General features: G+C 36.0%; 1 long non-coding RNA gene across 1 annotated transcript; it reads left to right on the top strand.

Annotated features, from left to right (window-relative positions):
* Positions 1 to 10,199: 10,199 nt before the first annotated feature.
* LOC110182564 (uncharacterized) lies at positions 10,200 to 10,737 on the top strand. Its single transcript, XR_002319576.2, has 3 exons — positions 10,200 to 10,332; positions 10,387 to 10,570; positions 10,630 to 10,737. It is a non-coding gene; the product is annotated as an uncharacterized LOC110182564 (long non-coding RNA).
* Positions 10,738 to 11,237: the final 500 nt, after the last annotated feature.

Raw genomic sequence — 11,237 nt, 5'->3', positions numbered from 1 at the left:
GGGCAGCTTTCCATAATGGGTCACTGTTTCTGAACGCAAAGAAAAACTCAAAACAAAATAGGAACAATTGAGATGGAGAGAGAAAATATATAAAAATGTATTATATACATTTCTGAAACCCTATAATACAAACGGATTTCACATGGGAAGCAAACAAGGAACAAGAAAATCTTCTCTATATAAAATATTATATATTTTTTTAGAAATCTCTCTGACTTTTTAGCTAAATTATCTTCAGATTTTTCCTTCCTTAACTCTTATTTTTGCAGTGTATATCTGTATATTTGAGGGGCACTTTAGTTTTGTTGTATGAGTGTCCGATTTGTGGTGTGTGTATGTATGTGAAATGGAAAATGCACATTTTGGCCCGCATTTTTCATGGCCAAATGTTTCGAAAGTTTTTGCAATTTCAGTTTGATTTGAATATTGAAACGTGCTTGACACAAAGAAGATTCAAATCCTTATAGAAACAATATGCTTAAATAATCAAATGATTTTTACTATCCAATAAATAAAGTATATACATTTCCCCTGGCCATATTTAAATTTATTTGATTATATTTATCATATTTTTTCCCCTACAACCAATTACAATCAATTAAACAAGATCTTCTTGATATTTCGCAAAAATTTTCCTCATCATTTCCCAACTTTTTCAAGCAACCAATCAATCAAGCCCGCTGTTGGGTATTCAAAATTCGCTAAAATAGAGAAAAACGTAATGTAACTAGCTGGAATTTTTGTTGTTTATTGTTTTGTTTTGTAGCATTCTGCGAAGAACTCGTTATTGTTTCGTCTGATGGATGCCATGACAAGGTTTTCATAACTTTTTGCTCCTCCCCCCACGCCGAGCGATGCCAGAAAAAAAAACATATATATATATCGTCCTGGCCCGGATTTCCCCATCCGTTAGAAAAGCTGCCAATCAGTAGAAAACAAAATGTGACCCCAAAAATAAAAGGAGAAGCGCTGAATTGTTAGAGGGCGGGGGGGGAGGTGGAAGGAAAGCGTTTGGATGGGGAGGTGTGTGTGTGTTTTTGGCATTAATATAAAACGCAATCAAAATCAAATCAAATGAAAAGTGTTCCAGTTGTTTTTGTGTGCTGACAAGTTCATTATGTTTGCATTGCTTTTTGGCTAGTATGGGGGACACAATCCCCTTTTGTTTGTCCACCGATATCACCAATAATCAATGGGGGCCAACACACACAAACACAGATATACAGTTATACAGGACTCCCCACGAGAGTCTGAGAGGCTGCAAAACACACACACACACACATATCGGTTGGTCGCACATTGAAAGAGACTTGGGCTACCCGCAAATTGAACTAATTTGATGTGTGAACAACGGCAAATGGTGGATGAGGGGTATAAATATATATATATATATATATATATATATATATATATATATATGTATATATATATGTTATATAGTGTGAGCTTCTTGGCATTGATGAGCAAAACCAGATTGAAGACATTTCCCACACACACTCACTCTATCCAGGCAGATGTACACTAGGAAAAAAACCTTAGGAATTAATCAAAGAAAATTCTAAATGATCCCTTAACTAAGCGAATAACTAAACAAACCTTGGAATTAATTAAATAACATACTAAATGATCTCTTAAATAAATGAATAACTTAATAATTCATTTGTAAAATTAGTATTAAACATAAATAAGGCAAAGAAAAGTCAGATTCTCCTGTAGTTCACCTTGAAAGTAGTATATTAATAAAGAGTTGCTTCCTAAAACAGAATCAAATGTGTCTTCTGGGTTTTTCGAACATGATATCGGATAAGGATTTAAGAATTAGTCTATGGCAGAAAAGCTTCTATTTGCCAAGTATTTTAAAATTATTTAAATCTTTCCTGCAAGTCGAATATCAGTTTCTTAAAACATCTTCTAATTTTCAATTGTTTTTAAAATTACTTAAATCTTTTTATTTATTATCCTGATATTATTTAAAACCTCTATCATAGCTGTGTACATTTTGATATTGATTGGCAGGCAAAAGAAATTTGTGTGTCTGTGGCTGGAGAAAGCGAGAAACACATACAAAATGGACATATGGACACAAGGAATGTCCGAATCCAAATCCATCTCGCAATACATCGTGTTATGATTTCGTGATATATATACCGCATTAATTCAATTTGATGTGGATGTGGCTATGGCTGTGGAGATCTGGCAGTTGAATTTCAGCTTGGATTTCGATAAACTGACCAGACCAGACTAGACCTGGCCTGCCCAGACCTGACCATGCCATACCCGGACCCGTGGACGGCTACTTAATATGGATTCCATCTGTCTGCGAATTAGTTAGAGCCAGTTGGCTTGTCTCTAATAACAAAAACAATTTGTTTATCGAAAGTCCAACCACTGAATCGGTGAGATGATGCTCTTTAAAGCCTTTCCCCTCCCTGTACATATGTATGGTAAGTTGGGTGATTAGTCCGATGCTTGTTAACAACAGAATTTGCTTGGTTATATGTAATATATATACATATCTGCTCAATGAATTATCAGTAAATGTGATGACAATTGATATAGCATTACAGAAACTAACTTTGTGGGGATTAACCTTAAGCCCTTTTCTTTTTGTTTTCTTGTTTATAAAGAAAATGCTTTGTGGCTTATTCTCTTTCTCTTAAATCTTGGCTCTACAGTTTTGAGCCTTGATTTATTAGATATTGATTCGATTGCCTTTTTGCTGTAGTAGTGGAAATGGAAATGAATCCTCAAGTAGCTGCGCACTTTGAGCTCAAATATAACATTGAGTTATTTATAATTATTTCTGCTGGCTGGCAATTAAATTAGCATACAATCAATCGAATACATTTAGCATTCATACGATTCGGAAGCGAGTGTGCGGTGTGGGTGAACAGTGTGTGTTTGTTCAGTCGAATGCCCTGGAGTATGGCATCCGTCATCCTTCATACTTGAGATGTGTGTATGTATTCATCTATATATAGAACGGTCCATAAGCGAGGCATCACAATGAGTTATCCTTACGCTCATTACATTTGGATTAACATGTTAATAATGCCAATAGGCAGCCCCATCTCTTGGTTTTGCAAATGCGGGCATTGGGAGTCCAGACTTGGGTTTGGAGTTACTCTCCACTTGACTGAATTATTCAGCAAATGCATTGGAAGCAGATGGAAGGAAGATGGCAAATCAATGTTTTTTGGGGGGCCCATTGGTCCATTGATAGTTGGAGTGTTATAATTGTATGTTTGACAATCTTCATAACTGTCAATTAGATTTCCTTACTGCCAAGTTGGTGCACTGCATCCGCCCCCTTCTCCTGATCCTTCTCCCTGGCTTAATGTAATTGTTTAACACACTGCTGGGCATTATTATAAACAAATGCATATACACAGATTCGGAGACTCGATGGATGGACAGTTGAGACTGCAATATGATTGCCTTGATTTTATTGACTGCACTGCGATTGTGGTTCCACATCCTGGCTGCCATATCCTTCGGCCTCCTTGGCAAACAAACTCTTCCTTATTTGCATATATGTGTGGCAAGTTTTCTTCTTCCTCTGACCAAATGCGGGGGCCAGATATTTTGATTTATAGCTGCAAAATTGTGCTCTAGCTTCGGGACCAGGTTTCGGTTCGAGGTCCCAAATTGAAATGGCTCAGAGAGAGAGAGAAAAGCCGAAGCCGCATTGGTATTTAATTGAGCCAAGGCCAGAGCGTTTCGGGGAATTAGTTTGTATAATCGAGACTAGTTCGCTTTCAAATCGTTTGCTAAATTAGCTGAGCCAAAATAATGGCAGGCCCCTGAAGATGAAGTTATAAGTATATATACATATATATATGTATATATATATGCTCGCCAGTTATCGGCATTAAATGGAAATTAATCGGGTTTCAATGGCAATTAGGCGCCTAATTTAAATTCAAATTAAGTAGATGTAGAAATGGAAATAAAGGATTCTTTATTAATTTGCAATAGGAAGCCATTTAAAATTGACTTAGTACATCTCTTAATACCCATCAAACTATAATAATATAGCTCTTGTTTAAATATAATAATCTGCTAAATTATACTTTTTGTAGTTTCTTCTTCTAGAATTCCTTCAAATTCAACTGGCAAGGATATTTCTTGGCCCATTTTCTTAGCCAAAATGGCTGCGACAGGTGACAGGAAAATGCGGCCCACAAAGCTTGAGTTTCGTGTCCTTAGCCAGGACAATGTGATGAAAGACCGGTGTCGTCAATGTCGCTCCTTGGCGTTGACTCATCGCTGATTTGCCGGCAATGCAATTCGGCTTGAGGAAATGGTCAAAAGGATACCAGGCATTAAATGAAAAATAAACCGAAATAGGCGAAAAATGTTGAAAACACAAAGAGACCGTGGTGGCAGAATCGGGAGCATAATGCATAATTACAACAATGAAACAGGACGATGCCAAGGACGAAATGAGTGCTTCTCTCTCACACACTTTTTATCTCCGTTCTAGGGATGGAAACATTATCCTTTTGGTAAGTACTGAATCCAACTCTTAAGTCACTTAAAGCTTTTGGTAATTTTATTTTATATTTAAAAGAAGTTTTTATATTAAAATATCATATTTACTGAGGATCATATCGAATTTTCTTTGCTCCTCCCTTTTGTTTGCGTTCCATCTCTGGCTCGGTTTCAGGGTCCTTATCAGGACATCCGCTTTCAGCGATTTTTAATTGCTATTGTTACAGTTTATTGTTTTATTATAAAGGCCAAGTGAATGAATGGCCAAAGACAGCGAGAGAGAGAGAGAGAGAGTAGGAGGGGCACGAGAATGAGACAAAAGCTGGTCACGAAAAATTTTCATTTAATTTTTCTTTGTCGCGTTTCCAGCCGCGTTTTAGGTTTCCATTTCTTTTTCATTTTTCCTTTTCATTTTCAAAATAAATAAGCCAACAATTAGCTGTGCGGCGACGAATAGGAAACTTCTGGGTAGCCGTAATTGAAAAACAAAAAAAAAAAAACTGGCAAATTAATTATATAATATCTGCAAGACTTGTATAAATAAGCAATTTAGTTTTGTATTCCCAAGATGTATAGTAGTTTAAGTATTTATATATAACTTAATCAATTCTGCAAATACCTCAAATAAAAGTATTTACTTTCAATATCAAACTGAGTATTTTTTTGAAGTCCGGCCAAATTCGACACGGTAACAATGTGCTTGAGCCGAGCCGAGCACACAGCTCCTTCAGATGACAAAAACATCAAATTAATATGCACTTTTCCAGCACTTGATCCTTGTGAGGATGTGCGTGCAAGTGCCTGCACAAGTATTTGTGCGAGTATTCCTGCGAGAGTATCTGTGCTGAAGTGCTGTGATGCTGTAATGCTGGGATGCCGGACCCACTGCTGTCCTGCGTGTATCCTTTATGGAAAATAGAAGAGAACCCGGCTGGCAGTGCCGTGTGCATGTGGCTGAGGAGGGATGCTGAAAAAAGGAATTTGTATACAAATATGGCGAACAAATATAGTTGAAATGAAACAGCAAAGTGCACTTGAAAGGCACCGAAAGGAGAGCGTAGCTCCGAAGCTCCACAAGACCAAAAAAAAAAAATATATATATATATGCATAAGTGCCTGGTCGTGGTACTGGTCCTGGAACAAGGACGAGAACGATGCCACTACAATAATCATAAAAGCGCAAAACAACAGCCACATATGTGGCTGTGTTCCTCTGACTCCTCCTCCTCCTCCTCCTCCTCCTCCTCGATGCCGGTGTCCTTCCTCGATCCACAACGGGGCGAGGCGGAAATAATGTATTAATCCTGTCGAGGCCATATTTTTTATTGGCATCAGCCGCCGTGAGAATCCCAGTACCTTGCCTTGACTTTTTTTTTCCCCCTCCCGGTTTCCTGTTTTCCAGCTTTTCCTGCCTTTTCCCCGGTACTGTACTGTACTGTACTGTGCGTAATTTGCATTAGCAATCCCCTTTCGCCTTTCGGGCAGGTGATAAACCGCATTCTTATTATAACACCACAAAAGAACCGAAACGGAGCAAGTGTGCGGGAGCACTTACATATATATAAATACACTGGGAGAAAAGTGATTTTAATTACTATGAATTAGTCTTAGAAAATATATTGAATAGTGATGTTTAGCAACGATCTATATTCAATAAGAATACTTCAGACTTTATAGGATATTTATTTAGTTAAGATAAAATCTAGCTAAGGCAAAGATTTTTTAATGCTTAATTATTTTATATATTAAATGGGACTTTAACACTATACTGTTTCTTTAAATAAATCAAAAATTCAAAAATGAAGTGAAAATTATGCAACAAATATTTTTTTAAAGAAAGATAGGGGAATACAAATATTGCCTTATTGAGACTTTCTACAAAGAGAAACGAAACAGTGTGATAGGTAAACCCCATTTTATGAAGTAGTATCATAACACCATAAAAATAGTAAGTAAATTTTTAGTCAAGTTCAAAGGCATTTCCTAAATATAAATTGAATAATAAATTTCTGCTATTTATGTACTTTTTACTACAGTCATAAATTTATGTAATATTTAATTAAGTTGAATGTAATCTTCTTTTAGCATCTATTACTTAATTGCTTTATTTTACTTCATCTTTTCTTGCAGTGCTTATATAAATGTATTAAAATATATGTTGTACAACCGACAAGGACAATTTAAAGCCTTTCATAAATATTACTGCTTCGGCGTCGGCAGTGCGCCGCGTAATTATTATTACGCATACGCCCCGTTGCCCTCCGGCCGAAAGCGTAATTCACCGTTAAGCACGGTGGTCAAATGTCGGCAGGAACTGCAAACGGAAATAATTGTTATGCAATTTAAATTATTCTCGATTTAAATTTGGCGCATATTATTTATGTTTGCAGAAAATTGGTAATATTATTTCATTTCATTTCTATATATTTTTCTTTGTTTGCTTTGATTTAAAATGTATGTATTGGTATGTATTATTGGATAGGGTTTAAGAGCCATGGAATTTAATTGAAGGTCCTGAAATAGCAAATATTGAAAGGTGAATATGGCCAGTTGAACAATAGTATTGATACTTTTAGCATACAATATTATTTAAATATTTTATTATATTTTTGGGCATAGAGTACGAGATTTGATATTTATTTTTAATATTTATACACAGTTGAGTGTTTTTTAATGACACAGACTCCGTTTCTTATAAGTTTTATTTATGTGTATATATTTTTAATTTAATGTTATTATTTCCTTGTTTAATTTAATTTTAAGGTTTCAAACTCCGTTAGATTTCTATACTGCTTGTTCTATATTTATGATAATTGAGACTTGGTTTTTATATTATTTATTTATATTGTATACGTATTTTTAATTCGATATTATTTAATTTAACTTTTTAGCTTTGAATTTATACGATTTTTATATAGTTTATTGTTTTATTTATTATTCTATAGACTCTGTTTTAGTAGAATTTATTTATTTATATATATTTTAAATACTTGGACTGCTATATTTATTATTTTTGAGTTATAATCTTACTATAATCAATTGTATTGTTTTTATTTATTTAATATACTTTTTAATAATGGATATTTAAATTAAAAGTATACATATTTTTAAGCTTTCATAATATATTTTTGTTTAAGAAATCCAAATTTTTTGTAATATTTCTTAACCCACTGTTGACCATTGCTGACCAGTGCTGGGAGGGTGACAGGGGAGTTGTTGGAGTGGCCAAGGCAGGGGGGGGGGGCAGAAAAGTGGGGAGAGGGGCTGCGACTGTTCATGGGCGGGGTGTAGAGGGGGGGTCCGTTACATGACGCTGGCGACAATTATGCGCATGTTGGCGGCTTAAGCAGCCATTATTCCTGCTGCTTCACTTAGCCATTCTTTTTTGCCTCCCCTTTTTGATACCCCGCAAAGCCCCCCTGTTACTCCCCTATTACCCCCCTGTTACCACCCTGTTAACCCCCCTGTTACCCCTCTGTTACCCCTCTATTACCCCCTCTGCTACCCCATCTTTTCTTCTGCCATTTTCCTTCCGCTTTTCCCCTAATTTTTCCCTTTCATCCTTCGCAGGACTTGCACTTCCATTGTAACCGCTTGCTTTTTCATAAATTTAAATACAAAACATATTAAGTTTTATAGCCCGGGAGGGTTAAGTTGTTCGCCATCCGGGTTCCTCTGTTGCCCGTCCCATCTCCACTCCTCTCTCATCTTGGATGTGTCTAAGTCGACCTTACCGCCCCCTTTTCCCCCCTCTGGCCCAGCGTGCATATGCTTTAAATCCAGCTGAGAATTTAGTAACTCCCGAGTGTGTGTGTGTGTGTAGAACTGCATTAGAGGAACGACGACACAAGGAAGTGTGGAAAAAAATATATAGAAGAAGGAGGAGCAGGACCCGCAGCAGGACGAATGTTGCCCAAAGGAAGTGTAGGGAAAGTAAGGAGTACCGGGGGAAATAAATAAAAAAGAAAGCCTCCCAGCAAAAACGCTTTGGCAAACAATTTGAGCAGCAGATCCTGGCTGAATAAAACAAAAAAAAAAAATTGTAAAGGAAATGGAATATAATTGAGTGAGAGTGGCCCCCCCGCGAAATGTCCTTCAATGAGTGCCATAAAATAGTATTAAAATACACATGAGCTACCATTATGACAGGGATCAAGGAGCTGCCCAAGTTCCCACAGTACATCATGGGTTAAGAGAAGGGATTTGAAAGAGAATTTTAATTATACAAGCGTATACAGTTAATAAATATTAAATATTTTCATATAAAATAGTAGTAACTGAAATCTTCTTTCACTTACCCTTTGAATATTTCATTCTTCTCTCAATTTCAGTGTGAATTCCATATTGAAATGTGTAAGGAAACCGTCATGACTCCTTCGTGTTTTCTGTTTGTACTGAAACGAAAAAAGCGAGAGAGAAAAATACCAAGTGAAATTGCAATGCATAAATACAGTTTACTAAAATTGAATTCATTATCCTTAAAACAACAAACACACACACACACCGAAATGGAGATGGCATGACGGTGACTCTGAGAGACTCGCAGCAGTCGCCACATAAACCATATAGTATAAACATATATCTATCGATGGACCGCCATCTGTATGCGAGCATAATATATAATGGAGTCAAAGGCAAAATATTACCATGCATAAATAACGTATACATATACATATATCTGTGTGCGTCTACATACATATGTGTGTCAGGACGAGCAAGTTTATCCGTTTCTATATCTATTTGTTTATCTCTACATGGCATGGCAGTGTGTGGTATATAAATATAATGCACCAAAAATATGCAAAAAAAGAAACAAAATGGAGAGCGGATGAAAAAGAATCGCCATTGCAATGGTAACGCAACGAATGCGAGGCCATTTTTGTTTGGCCTCCATTGATTTACTATCCAAGTGCATCGGACCCATCGTCAGACTCGCCATCAAACTGCAGTTCGAAGCTAGCCATTAACTAAATTGATTTGTTTTCAAAATAAAAAAATACACACTCACAGAGAGTTGGACACAAAAAAAAAAGGGGAGCAAACGTAGCCTCTCCCCCGGCAGGCAGCCTGCAAAAATGCATTAAAATTGATGCGGCAAAAGGAAACCCATTGAGGGGCAGTTCGAATCCAACTCCCGATAAGAACTATTCGCCAAAGGCAAATAATATTGGATGTTAGAGCTGCGTTTTATGACACTTTTCCCCGTTCTGACCAGTTCTGTTTAATTACATCATCTAAAAAAAATAAATAAAAAAAACATAGCTGGCTTTGAGGGAAATGAATTCAAAGCTGGGTACACTCTTTCTGTGTGCGTTAAAGAAATTAATTTGGATTTCTTGCAGCTTCATTTACAGATTGAAATTGATTATACACAAATAGAATCTACCTTTACCTTTATAAGATTCTCCATGGTTATTTAAGCCATCCCAATGCCTTATTATTTTTAATTCGATATTAAAAAGCGTTATAAAATACTCTCCATGGTTCTGGCCCCTCTTAAGTCACGTTTATTTTAGTCTTCTTTAATTTTTAAACTCAATAAATTATAATTTTAGTTCAAAGCATTTAATTCTAATTTTATAGATCTCCGTAAGGTATTATAAGGGTTTGCTTCTGCAAAAAACAAGTAATTTCCTCCTCCATAATTCATATATATATTCCTAATCTTGAACAGCCGAAAAATGCTGTCAGTTCTGTTAACAATTATCGAAACAAAATCAAAATAAAAGTTGTCATCAATCAATCATCGTTCCAAGTGTCTAAAATTTTGTGGAAAATATTACTATAAAGTTAACTGAGAGGTGAAATTAAAAAGGAAGAGAAAGAAAACGAAAAACCGTGAGTATTTCTGGCTTTCACTTTATTCTGATGCTTGATTTTAAAAACTTAAAGAGATATCAAGATGGCAGAGGCAATGAATGATCAGCAAACTATCACTTTGATGCAGATAATCCAAGAAATGCTTGAAATGGGGTTCATCAGTCCACAGATGGCCCAAATGCTCGTTGAATATTTTTACTTTCACTATGGGGACCTAATTTTTACTTAGAAGAATTCAAGAGCAAAAGAAATACAGGTATGTAGGTTTAACTATCTTACAAGATATTATTCAACATACATATTTTTTATTTTCAGATTTAAAGAGTCGAAAAATATCAATTCCTGCTGATTTTCTACTTTCTACTTTATATCAAATATATATAATATTAAAATAAAATCAACCACAGTTTTATAAAGAGTAAATTATTTTCTGCATTGGCATAGGCTGGCTGCTGGGAAATTCTCCACTGATTTTCAACAAAAAATAAAATATAAAGTAGAGCAGGCGACAAGAAAAGCAAGGGAAGGCTCTTTTGTCAACCCGACAAGGATTCTCGTTCAGAGTCCTGTGCAAGCAAATGAAAGTTGTTTGGTCATGATGTCTGCATTGCCTCAGAGCAGGGAACAAGCGGTGAATGCGATGCGCAGGGAGAGGGGGGTCAGGGGTCAAGAAGGGGTTGTCTGCCACAACCGCACACACACCACACACATACACCACACACACAGAGTGAGGGAAGTGCAACACTCTCTGCTGTAGCTCATTAAGTACGTGTCTTTGACTCTGTGCACAAACAAAAACAGGTGAGTCGGCGGAAGTGCATTAAGTCTAAAATATTTTAAAACTAATTTTGATAATAAGAAAAAAAAACTAAGGTCTAGGAATGTTAATTGTTAATTCTTAGAAATTAAAATAAAAACGAAAG

This window comes from Drosophila serrata, unplaced genomic scaffold, assembly GCF_035046125.1.
Source record: "Drosophila serrata isolate PLE 108 unplaced genomic scaffold, ASM3504612v1 contig_23, whole genome shotgun sequence".
Lineage (NCBI taxonomy): Eukaryota > Metazoa > Arthropoda > Insecta > Diptera > Drosophilidae > Drosophila > Drosophila serrata.
The sequence above is the reverse complement of the archived record's forward strand: the minus strand, read 5'-3'. Positions and strand labels throughout refer to the sequence as shown.